At 42.5% G+C, this 12581-nt stretch overlaps 2 long non-coding RNA genes across 3 annotated transcripts in view; one reads left to right on the plus strand and one right to left on the minus strand.

Moving 5' to 3' along the window:
• LOC108526588 (uncharacterized) overlaps window positions 1-12581 on the plus strand; it is an 88695-nt gene that overhangs the window by 9470 nt on the left and 66644 nt on the right. Inside the window, exon 2 of the long non-coding RNA XR_001884566.1 lies at window positions 7189-7381. This is a non-coding gene — a long non-coding RNA (uncharacterized LOC108526588). The remainder of the gene's footprint in view (window positions 1-7188; window positions 7382-12581) is intronic.
• Window positions 1339-12581, minus strand: part of LOC108526587 (uncharacterized) — a 45579-nt gene continuing 34336 nt past the window's right edge. For both annotated transcript variants that reach the window (XR_001884563.1, XR_001884564.1), the window contains exons 4-7: window positions 8466-8633; window positions 4927-5131; window positions 1889-2075; window positions 1339-1392 (exon numbers count right to left, since the gene is read on the minus strand). This is a non-coding gene — a long non-coding RNA (uncharacterized LOC108526587). The remainder of the gene's footprint in view (window positions 1393-1888; window positions 2076-4926; window positions 5132-8465; window positions 8634-12581) is intronic.

The following is a 12581-nucleotide window of genomic DNA, read 5'->3' on the forward strand; positions in this document are numbered from 1 at the left end:
TCCAACTTTCAACTTTTCTTTTACTACTCGCACACACGTCTCGTTATATTCAGGTTCAGTTTTATGTCTTTACATAAAACATCTGTTACTTCATGAAGTTGCTTCTATTTACAAAGTATTTTATTGTTTCTTTCAGGAAAGAAAATTGGTAGTGCTCTTTATATGGATTCTAATTTTATTTTTTTAAATAAGCTATTTCATTGAGGAAAAAATTGCGAAAATCTGTATAATCATATGATGATTGTCCCCCCCACCCCAACCAACTCACACTATTATTTTACATCTTGAAATTGAATGCCTGCTTCATAAATCAAGAACTTTGGAAATAGTCATTCTCTTTAAGTGAACTTCATAAGTATCCTTCCCAGGTCTTTAGAATCCATCCTAACTAACCACACACACACACACACACATACACACACAACAACAACAACAACAAAAACCCTCATGCATCATTCTTTTTTACTAGAACTTCAACTCCTATAATTTCTAAATTGTTACAAATGTAACAGGAGATTAATGAAAAGAAGTGAACACTCCTTGAAATAGGGGTAAAGCCGGTCAGGCTTTTTGGGGGTGGGGAGAGGTGTTGGCAAGTCTGGTAAATAACACAGGAGGAAGAAGTCCTCTGACAAGAATGGTGAAGGGTTGTTTGAAGGAGTATAGTTGAAGCATAAGCCCAGTTCTCATGACAAGCTGGATAAAATGTGCAAAATTGGGAGCTAATGAGAGCCATATGACCAGATATGTTGTTTTGTATGCAGGATTTAACATGCATAAAATAAACTTTTCACTGTGCCCGCAAGCAAAATAGAGAGGCTCTGGCCTCCTGATGTGTGGCTTAAGCAGGTTCCATTAGGACACCAGAAGTTTTCTGTGTAAGAGGGTCTCTCTTGGCTAGATACAGAGAAAGTGTGGGTGCTGAGCTGCATGGGGATGGGGGGAAGGAGTATTCTAAGAACTGCATATGCAGAAATGAAGTAGGAAAAAAATAATTAGGTTGTAGAGGAAGAGAGTGAATCTGAGTGGCAAAGACAGAAATAGGATTAATGATGGTGAACTCCAAACCTGCCCCTCAGTTTTGCACTGGGTGAACTCAAACCCTTTATAAGAAAGGAACTTCTCCACCCTTCATGCTGAGAATTAGTGGAGTCAATGACTTTCAGGGCATCTAAACTCACCTCTGCCCCACACATGAACCCTAGTGTCCTGAAAACATCCCCTCCCCCCTACACACACACAAAGTAGTGTGTGTGTGTGTGTGTGTGTATAGGTGATGGGGGCAGGGGTGCACAAAACAAACCCAGATCAGATCCCAGTTCCTCTGCTCACTCACCGTGTAAACTCAGGCCTCAGTGCTCCCATCTATAAAATGGGATCCATAATATGAACCTGTGGGGGTCAAGGGCAGCCGTCAGATAATAAGTGATACTATTTCTGAGAAGCCTGGTGGCTCTTCTTAAACACGGGTGTCACAGAAATCTGCAGCACTCTGACCAGAGGAGCCACAACACAAGTGTGACTCTGAAACTCCGCTGGCCATCTGATGCCACCAAGTGCCCACCTGCCAGACCAGCCTACCAGCAGCGCTGCAACCCCCCTGCAACCACCTGCACCACAGTGGCAATGCCTCCTCGCTCGGTGCAAATCAAGGTGGGGGTGGTGGAGGAAGCAGGCAGGTTAAAATAGCTTCTGTGGAATATTCTAGACTGGGAATCAGCTTTTCCCTGCGGAACTCAAGGGCCCGGGGCACAAGCTGGTCAGCCCAGTCCTGACCAGAATCTACTTCTCCTTCCTTGGTTTGGTTTCTCTTTCACTTCCCCCTCCCCCGGAGCTTCCCCGCACCCCAGGCCCTTCGGGTCCCGGCTTCTCGGCCCTGCTACTGTACCTTGAGCAGCACCTGCTGGCAGCTTCCAGGGATCACGCCGGAACGCGGCCGCTGCTCGAGCCCAGCTAGCGGGATGCCTGGAGCCAGGGCCAAGCCGGTCTAAGCGGCAGCCTCTATTTTTACCCTGAGCACCAGCAAGGGCAACTTCTTTTAAGAGCAGCTCTTGATTTTTCCCCCCTTTTGGCAGCTAAAGAATTCAGGGAGGGGAAAAAAAAATCACTCTTCAGTGAGTGCAGCTGGGAATCTCTGAACCCAGCCCTCACTGCCAGGGACTGAAACCACAGCAAATGTCAGGGAGCGGGACCTGCGGAGGGGCCGACTGGCTCCCCGCGGACAGAGGCGAGCAGGGAGCGCTCGCGCACCAGCTAACTGCCCCCTTCTGAGTGCAGAGCGCGGTCCTCCAGCGACTGCACTAGCAAAGTGGCCCGCTGCCACCGCGTTATTCACCTAGTGGAGGCGGCCTGATTTACTGGCGACTTCACAAACCCAACTCCACGCTGGAGCATTTGCATGGCTCTGTTCTCGCCTCGAGGAGCAGCCACTAGCGAACCCGGTGGAGCAGCTTGCTGCGAGAAGGAGCCGGGAGGGAAACTGTGGTACCTTATTTTACTGTAATTGCAAAAGGAACGATGTGCCAGAGATTTATATTTAGAAGTTGTATGTTTCTACTTTTATGTAAATGGAGCAATTAGGGCCTGTCTTGCTGCTGCTAACTCCAATGCGTGTGCATTGCTGGGGAGCTGGTGTTTTCAATCACAATTAGTGAGCTGGTCAAAAAACAAAGTTCGTTTAAGGATAAGAGCTCAATTGTGCGAATGGGGGAGAGGCCAGCGTTCGTGTGCCGGCCTGTGGCTTGCGGTGACACCTAGCTTAGGGCCATGGCCAACCCTATAGTGGTGTTTACCTGTGGCAGCAGCTGTCCCTGTTCAAAGTTGGCATAGATGAGGAAGCAAGAATGTTCACTTTTCTTCTCAAGCAAACCGTCTGTCCTTCAGCTTTCATCCACGCTATTAATTGGTGTCTTTCCTCCCTACTCCTTGAGCAAGGAGACAGGCCCAGAAAAGCGGGACGGGGAGGTGGGGGACATTTTTCAGGGCTCTATTATTTTAGCTGCTGCTCACGGATTGCTGTTATTCAGTCAAAAATACAAGCCAGGAGACGTGAACGCCCCAAGCAGGTGACTGGGATGTTGTTCTCTGATTCAGCTGAAATGACACAAGGCTGGGAGTTCAGAGGCACGGACAAGAGCGCTGACGAGTCAGGGTGTTTTCGTTCCTTCCTATGAAAAAATCTGTTTCCAAAAACGCATGATTTCTGGTTCATTCCGTCTGGGAAACCGAACATAAAACGTGACTATGGAGAGAAATCAAAAGGTGTTCCCAGCAGCTAATGTGTTATTCTGGGGCTCAGGCCGGAAAACCTGGCCTTGTTGGTGAGGGGTGACAGAGAATGTGGGCAGGATCCAGAGTACTATCTGCTGCAGGGAGACTGTGAGAGTCTGTGATGAAGAAGGGTCTCATCAAATGGTTGACATTGAACATGGGATTGGCAAACACTGCCTATTTCCTGGACAGCCACAACCTGTACATAACTTGGGTTGAATGTTAGAAAGAGTTGGGACAAAGGAGAAGCAGTGTTTCACATTCAAAATTGAACTGGGAAGCTGTTTTGCTTTCAAGTTAAATCAATGAATGAATAGCTCTAAACAGAGAGAAAGAGGGAAACATTAAAAAGTCCCCTGAAATTCATTGAGAACAGGGTCAGAAATGGTTAATCTGAAACTTGATTCCTAAGCTTCACATTTCTTTCAGAACCACTGGAATATCCCACAAGGCCTTCTGCTATGTAAGAGCACTCTGTTTTCAGAGTATTTGGAAATGCTGTTTTCTGAACCAAGGGAACCCAGATACTAGAACTAAAACAACTGGGGAAAAGAGAAGAAGGAAAAAAATCCAGTAAGTAATCTATTACTCTTCATTCTACAGCAGTGGTTCTCAACTGGGGCGATTTTGCTACCCGGGGGACATCTGGCAATGTTTGAAGACATTTTGGTTGTTACAGCTGGGAGGGAGGGTCCACTGATCATTAGTGGGTAGGGGCCAGGGATGCTGCTAAATATCCTACCATGCACAGGACAGCCCCCAACAACAAGAAATTATCTGGCCTACGGTGTTAACTGTTCTGCACTTGAGATACCCTGATTTCATGTTATAGTTGTGAAGTTCACCCAACCTTCTCCCTATCCATCTCCAAGAGACCTTGGGAACCAAGAAAAACATTGCAACTCTACAAAATACTAATAATTCAAGTGATTCTGCTTCCTCTTGCATCTTATGTTCTCTGATTACTAGAGACTACAGATACAATGCTCCTCTTGGGCAACATCGTTGCTCCAACCAACTTCCATGTATGGCCTCAATACATTTTCCTGCTGGCTTTTTGTTCTAACCCAAAGCAGAATCTTGGTGGCCAGCAACAAAATGAGATGGGCTGGCCCACACCCAAGTTGTTAGGAGACAAGAGACTCATGCAAAAGAATAAATGAATAAAGGATTGAGTTGTTCATTTTAGCAATTCAGTATCAGATAAATCCATGCAAGAGAGAATTCCCTGAAGTAAAATTCACAAAAGTAAGATTACCCTGCCTTTCTCCTAGAGCAAACGAATATGCTGTAGCTTGATTTTATTTGTTTAATACCTTAGGGAAATGACATACAATCAATATCCAAAGAGATAAAACAGTGTTTTGCTAAATCCTAATGGCTGTTGCAAGCAACATTATATTCTCCAGACTTCCTTTGTAAAAGGAAGTGGTGTGGCTGTTAAAGGAAGGCCATGCCCTTCCAGCCCTTCCAGGTGTTGCTCTCCTGTGAGGACTGGGGAAACTATTGTGAAGGATTCCACCTCATGGAAAATCATAAGAGTAATCAACAAGTATTGGTGAAATGCACAAAAGGGATTGCCTGGGTGAAACTAGCTTAGAACTGAAATCCTGTTGTCCAGACAGTGAGGGCTTACTTCCCCGGTTCATCACTTACCTCCTGAGTGACATGGGTCCTCCAGAAAGGAAAGGGTAGGTCAGAGATCATTTTAAGATGAAGGGAGCCATGAGGGGAATGTCTTAGACACTCTGACGCTGTGTCATCTCTTCCAACTTGTGAATCACCGTCTCCTCAGGTAAATGGTCATTTTGGAACCAAAGGCCTCAATCAACTTTCAAATGATTCAGAAATGCCTGGAGTTCTTCCCAAGAGGTAACCATGCGGTACATGTAAAAGAATTCAATATTGAGAGAAATACTCATTTACAACCACTATAGAAAAACATACATTGAAAAAAACCCAGACTAACTCAACCTGAAGAAATATGCCCTCAACATTCTTCCTGACCAATATATGTTTCAAAATTGTTTATCATGACTCAGTTCTAACCCAATCAGGAAACATCTGCTTCAACAATTTATCTTCCTATTGCCCCAGAAGATTGTTGAAAAATACTCCCCAAGGAACATGGAACAGATTATTGTAATCATTTTTCTCACCTGGATCCCCTTGGGTAATAAGTTCCATTGCTGACTTGAAGACATGGTGGTTTAGCACGTAGATTCCATTGGACTGATAAGAGGGCAGCAATCTTGCTTTGCATCCAGTTTTGCGTGTCCACAAAGATCCCCCCACAGCCTGTTCCCAAATCGCTGCTTGGAGGGAAAAAGCCCCACAGAAAAGCCTGGGGGCAGTCCTGTGTGTATTTTTTTTAAATCAGTGAATTGCTGCCTCCCTCGTGTCCTAATAGAGTCCAAAGGTTCTGCCCTCTGTGGGAGCAGCTCCAAGGCATGGTCTGAGTGCTGCTGTTCACGAGTCCTGTGGACTCGCGTGGACACTGGCAGCAGCTCAGCCAGGTGAGCAAATATTTCCAGGTGGCCCACTCTAATTTTAGGAAGGTCAAGTTTGCAAAGGTGAAATAGTAAGTAGGACTTCTGTCACTTTATCAGATTGGAAAAGCAAACTGTAATTAAGCACAATATTCTTAGAGTTTAAAATGGAATCACTGAATTCTACAACCAGCTTTAAACTCTCAAAAAATAACTTATGGCTACAATCCCTCTTCTACTCATTGAGTTCCTCTTAAAAGATGGAAGAGTATAATGAATGAGGGAGGAACCTCTATAGTAGAAGGGAAAAAAAAAACACTCCAGAAAACCTCTCTCTCAAAGGCCAGGGGTTCATTTGTGATCCCTTAATGAAACAGGGGCAGAAAGCCAACAAGGTAATTTTGGCCAACTCCAACATCACTTAACTATGAGCTGAGAATAATTAAAATGGTGCTCCCTGTAGAAAAGAGTTCACCCAATAAGTTTCCCAAATTTCAAGGAGCTTTTGTTTTATTAGATGCTGTTAGCTTCATGTTAGTCACAGGAAAAAAAAAATGCCCACATACACACGCACAACTAAATGTAGTCAGTTTGCTCAGCTGCTGCTGACGTCACTGCTGCCCACTAGGAGTGAGTTACTGTCATAACCCCTCTTTTATTAATCATAGGCTGGAGGAAGCACAAAGTGGGTGACATCATTAGGCAAAGGACCGGCTAACTCATGCTCCAATTTACTCAGCTTTATTATAACATTTCTCGAGTGTCATATGAAAGTGATTACCATTTCACACTTTCCCCATCTGAGCAATCATCCCTAACCCTCAATTCGAATTCCCAGAGAGAAGCTTAGCTTTTCAGATGGAGGTGCATAAAGGCCAAATCTCACCAAGGGTCCTTGTCCCAAGAAGAAATGTCCTCCTCAGAACGCCTTCTTCCTGGGCTTGAAACAGAGGCAGTTTCTAGAACTGTAGGGAACTAAATAATTCTCCATTGTCTCTGGCCCTGGCAGTGGCCTCTGACTGGGGAAGACCCTGATGGTCCAGACGGGTGCAGCCAAGTATGGCCTCCCAGTGACCAAGGGCACAGGCACCTCAGTGCTCTGAAATATGAAAAATACCATTTGAAGATGAGGTAAAAAGTAGTGGTTGAATGTATGGGTCCTGCAGTCAGACTGCCTGGGTTCAAATTTAGGATTCACCATTTTCAAACTGCTGGACAAATGACTTGGTTCCCCGATTAGTATAATAAATATGGATAAGAATAGCACCCCCTTCATAGATAGGATTGTTGTCAGGGATAGCTCAGTTAATTTTGTGGGCCACATAGAATATGCTGGTACATAGTCAATGTTGCTTACTGGTATTATTTCTCTTCCTTTTTTAAAAAAGCTTTATTGGCTGACCTGAACTCCCTACATCCTACTTTGTAGAGCCTTGGAAAGATGGGTAAATGCTCTGTGACAAGTCACCAGGGCAGACTGGTACTGGGAAGACCCTACTACACATTTGGCTCTGTCCCTGGCTGGAAAGTTATAAGTCAGTCTACCTCTCTGTGGTCCAGTTTCCACACCTACTACTGGTAGGTAGTAGTATCCCATGAGGAACTTCTGGAAACTAAAAAAGGTACGTAATGAAAACAAAAAGAAGACATTGGTTCAAGGATCCTCAAGAGCTCAGCATCGTGTTTCTGTTGTTTCTTTTTGAACAGACAAAATTCTCAGAGTGTTCAGTAGCTACACACACACACACACACACACACACACACACACACCACATACTCACAAAAGTAGCATCTCCACAATGTTGCATGCATCAGGAAAAGCAAATGTTTTTTACCACAGGCTGGGCTATGCTTCATCCTCTTAAATTAGCATCTTGAGGTCTTTGCAGAAGCCATTTTATAGATGCCTACACTCATCCCCTTACTTGCATTCTCATCCTGAGGGTATTTTAAGGAGTCAAAATAAAGTTTACTTAAGCGTGTGTGAGAGACAGAATGGTAGACCAAAAGAGAAGGCTGGGGCTTCGTAATATTTAGATAATGATGAAACTGAAACGGCTGATGCAGAGTGCAGTAATTATATAGGATACTTTATTATTTGGGTTAACCTTTGCTTAGTAGTGAATTATAAGCACTCTACTAGGTGAGAGATTTGGCTTCCAAAATGAACAACTGGTGCAGGATGGAACTGCCAGACCATGTCACATGGCAAATAAAATAATAATACACAGAAACTTTAGGCTCTCCTAATTGGAAGCTTCCTTTAGACAACAAAAGATGCCAGGATATCTGCTGCCCCCTAACTGGTTCCATGAAGAAGAGCGTATAACTTTTTAAGAAGCAAACTCTGATTCAGGTACAGTTAGTTGGCGGCTGAGTCAACCTCCTAAGTTATAGTTGTGAATTTGGTCATTTCCGTGAACCTGTTTGTTACGATTAAGACAAAGCTATTGGGTAGAGTCCTGTTCTGTTTCTGTCTTTTCCTGATGGAGAGGCACTCCTGATTTGCAGCAGCTGTCCAGGTAGAACAGGTTGACAAAAGCACACATCACCAACACAGACTGTTAATCACGTGACTAGATAAAACTCTCACGGTGTCATTCAAATTTCCATATCCTTCTTCTATGGAAATTTCTGAGAGACCCAGAAAAGGAGCATAACCATGAGGGAAAGTGAATCCTGCAGACTTGAATATTCCATACTTACCAGGTGATCCAGCTGTCCATCAGTGGGAAGAGGCTGAGGCGCCCCCTACTGGTGCATCTGAACAGGAATAAACTCTGGGTAGAAAGAAACCCTGTAGCAACTGGGCACCTTCTCTGTGATTTGTCCACTTCCAATATCAAAATTGCTGCTTTTTAAATGACATCCATCCTAAGTTTAAAACAAAACATATTATTTGTATAAAATGTGGAAGACACAGAACAAAAAATGTAAATCACATGTAATCATCCCTCCCAGAAATAATCATTATTAAAATTTCTGTGCGTGTGTAAAACAAAATTGCAATCCTACTGTAATATTGTACTGTATACCGATATTTTTCACCTATCAATGTATGTTGAGCAGTTTCAATTGGTCAAATTATTTCTTGAAAATATTAATGACTGGGGAGTAACCTTTCAAATAGGTGTGTCTTTATTTTTAAACCAGTCCACAATTATTGCATATTGAAGTCATTTCCCAAATTTTGTAAGTGTGAGTATTGCATCCATCCTTTTATGTGTTTAAATGCATCTCTTATTATTTCCTTGAGATGAGTTCCTAGAAGTCGAATCACTAGATCTAAAAATGTGGACATATTTTTGCTGGGCGTAGTGGGTCACGCCTATAATCCCAGCACTTTGGGAGACCAAAGCAGGTGGATCACGTGAGGTCAGGAATTCGAGACCAGCCTAGCCAACATAGTGAAACCCCATCTCTACTAAAATTACAAAAATTAGCCAGGTGTGGTGGCACACGCCTGTAATCCCAGCTGCTCAGGAGGCTGAGGCATGAGAATCACTTGAACCCAGGAGGCAGAGGTCGCAGTGAGCCAAGATGGCACCACTACACTCCAGTCTGGGCGACAGAGTAAGACTTCCTCTCAAAATAAATAAATAAATAAATAATTAAATAAAATTAAAATTAAATAAGATAAATAAAAAATTAAAATGTGGACATATTTAAGATCTTTATATATATAACCAGCTGCCCTCCTGAAAGTTTTTACCTGTTACATTCCAACCAACAGTGTAAGGGCATGACTCTTTCCCTGTGTTTTGGGATGGATGTTATTATCAAAGTTCTCTCCCACCCAGGCCAAATACGGTATATGCTTTGTTTTATTTTGAATTTTAAAATTATTATTTAAAATGGACATTTTGTTGTCCATTTGAACAACTTTCTTTTGAGTAACTGTTCATGTTCTTTGCCCATTGTTGCTTTTATTAATAAGAACCCTATTCTCATTCTTATATTTTAAATGAAATTTCATTGTATATACGTTTATATTATCTATAGTAAAGTATATTTTATTATTAATGAGAACTTTTTTTTATATTAAGACTCCTACCCTACTGTCTTCTACATATTATTGTAATTTTTCCCCTGTTAGTTCCTGGCCCTTTAATTTTGTTTGTATTAATAGTGTTTCAGGCCAAAAGAGAGTTTACATTTTTATATGAACTCATCTAGGAATTGCTATCTTTTTGCTAAGGCTTCTCCATCAGGAAATCAAATTGATACTCATGTGTATTTTTCACTAAATATTTTTTGACACTTTATTCTTTAATCCAACATATCTGGAATATATTTTGGCATACAGAACAAGGAAGAGCTATGACATTTTAGAAATTTTTCCAAAAATTGAATGAGCACCATTTATGAACTTTTCACTTTGGAGCGCCATTTTCATCACCTGTTGAATGTGTATAAATATGAGCACTAATTTCATTTGATTGATCTGTAGTGTGTTGCTAAGCTTGTGATCCCGTTCCATTCATGTCATTTCCCAGTTTTAAAGTTGTTCTTTTAACTCTAGTTCTGTCCTATCCCAGGTCTTTTTATGTATGTGACTCAAGTCCACAAGCTGACAGTTATCTTGATTAAAATATAATTTCCTAATGCCAGGGCTTTATAACAACTGTAGATGATTCTAGGTTTTTCTCTACCTGTAGTTACTCAAAGTTTGTCATTTAATGGTAGCATATTATTGAACAGTGTGTTTGTTTGTTTGTTGAGATTGTGTCTCACTCTGTTGCCCACGCTGGAGTGAAGTGGCGCAATCTCCGCTCACTGCAACCTCCATCTCCTGGGTTCAAGTAATTCTCATGCCTCAGCCTCCTGAGTAGCTGGGACTATAGGTATGCACCACCACACCTGGCTAACTTTTTGTATTTTTAGTAGAAACGGATTTTCACCACGTTGCCTGGGCTGGTCTCGAACTCAGGCAATCTGCCTGCCTTGGTTTCCTAAAGTGCTAGGATTACAGGCGTGAGCCACTGTGCCTGGCCTTAAACAGTGTTTTTAATTAAAAAAGCTTCTTCCTAATTCTAAAATAATAGGTATTCATTTTCAAATACAAACACCATCGAGGAAAAAAGAAAGGAAGGAAGAAAGAGAAAGAGGAGGGAGGTAAAGAGGAAACAAAGAAAGGGAGAGAAGGAGGAAGGGAAAAGAGGGAGGAGGGACAGAGGGCTCCTACAATTTAATCATCCAAAGAAAACCAGAAACAAAATTATGGTTTCTGTCTTTCCAGAAATGGAAAGATCTTTCCTCATTTCAGGAACGTTTTCTTCTATTGCATTTTGACAAGTGTTTTTGTTTGTTTCTAAAATTTTCTTGAATGTGTAAATTGTTGATTTAAAGATTTAGTTTTTGAGTGTGCTCTTTAGCTTTCTTTGCTCTTTGTTTCGTTTCTTCTTGTTAGTTGAGGAATTTATGCATAAGCCCTATGTTGCTGTTTATTCTTTTTCTGTTAACTCATTTTTGAATGGGATAAGACAGCAGGTCTACTGTTTGCCCTAAAATAGCATAGATGTGTTCTCATCTATCCTCCTTTCTACTTCTCTGAACACCATCTACATCTTATCTAACAGTTGGGTGCTAATGGCCTCTGGGGCCTAGGACAAGAGCTGAGGTCACGGGTTGGAACTTCCTGTTGACCCTGCAGCCAGGTCCTGTCTTGACAAGTTAGGAGTGTGTCCCTTCTGTTGGAGGAATATGCTTCAGGTCTCAACCTTTTCCCTAGTTTTGGAATGGACTGGGTTAGAAAGATGTTGGAGTTTGCAGCCTTTTTCTTTTGTACTGCTGCATGTGTTTAATTCTTCATCATGTCTCAAGCTTACAGCTCTCACTCCTCATTTCCTTTTCCTACCTGTGACAAAGCCTCTGTTCCTCCATGCTTAGATGTAAGCTTATGCCACCATTAACAAAACTTAGGGAGAGAAAACTAAAATCACCCATGCACTCCAGGCTTGGCAGATGCTCACACCTGACTCATTCTTTTGTTTTTGGGTCCTTCCCCCAACAGCTGCCACAGCTGTGTGTTGGCTGGCTGCTTCCCGGTCCCTAGTTGGACCCTGCTTCTCTGCAGTCCCTTGCATACAGACTCTCTCTGTGAGACACGTTCTTCTCCTCTTGGGCAGGACCTAAAACAGCCTCAGGCCTGCCTTCCCTCCCATGTAGACCCTATTAGGTCCACAGGAAACTCATGCATTTCTAGCCCACTATTGATAGGAACGTGGTTTCTTAATAAACATAGCCCCTTCCTCTTTTTATCCTTTACCTTGTCTTAGACCAATTTACATTTATTCAGGCATGAGTTAGGCATTAGTGTGCAGGGTCCCTCAACTGCAGAAGGTGCTGTTGAAGCCTATGTTAGTTATCTTTCCTGGAGTTGAGGAAGATTAATTAACCCTACCCTGTTGGGAGAGCTGGGACTCACACACAACTGGCAGGTGCTTCTTCTGAAGGCGTCCCCCAAAATTCACCCTCTGCCCAGCCCCCTGCCTTGCTCTCCACTCTCTTAAACTTTTATATTCTCAACATCTCTCCAGAGTCTTAAAATAATGGAACCTGTTCTCAGATATCTACTTTAAAGATTCCTTTGCAGTGGTCTCTATCCCCTTCACTCTGGTATCTGATAGCTATCTGGTATTTTGGCCCCTGGGTTAGAATTTCAATTTTAAAACACTAAATGTTTGTCTTCTATTATTGCTTGAGTGAGAAATAAGCCTTTATTGATTTTGAGGCATCATCATTTTGGGATCTATTTCTTCTAGCAACTATTACCTTCAAGATAAGAAGAGCAGAAGATGAGAAATTTAAAGGCAGAGGCTT

This window comes from Rhinopithecus bieti, unplaced genomic scaffold (assembly GCF_001698545.2).
Source record: "Rhinopithecus bieti isolate Rb0 unplaced genomic scaffold, ASM169854v2 scaffold_2439, whole genome shotgun sequence".
In the NCBI taxonomy this organism is placed as follows: domain Eukaryota; kingdom Metazoa; phylum Chordata; class Mammalia; order Primates; family Cercopithecidae; genus Rhinopithecus; species Rhinopithecus bieti.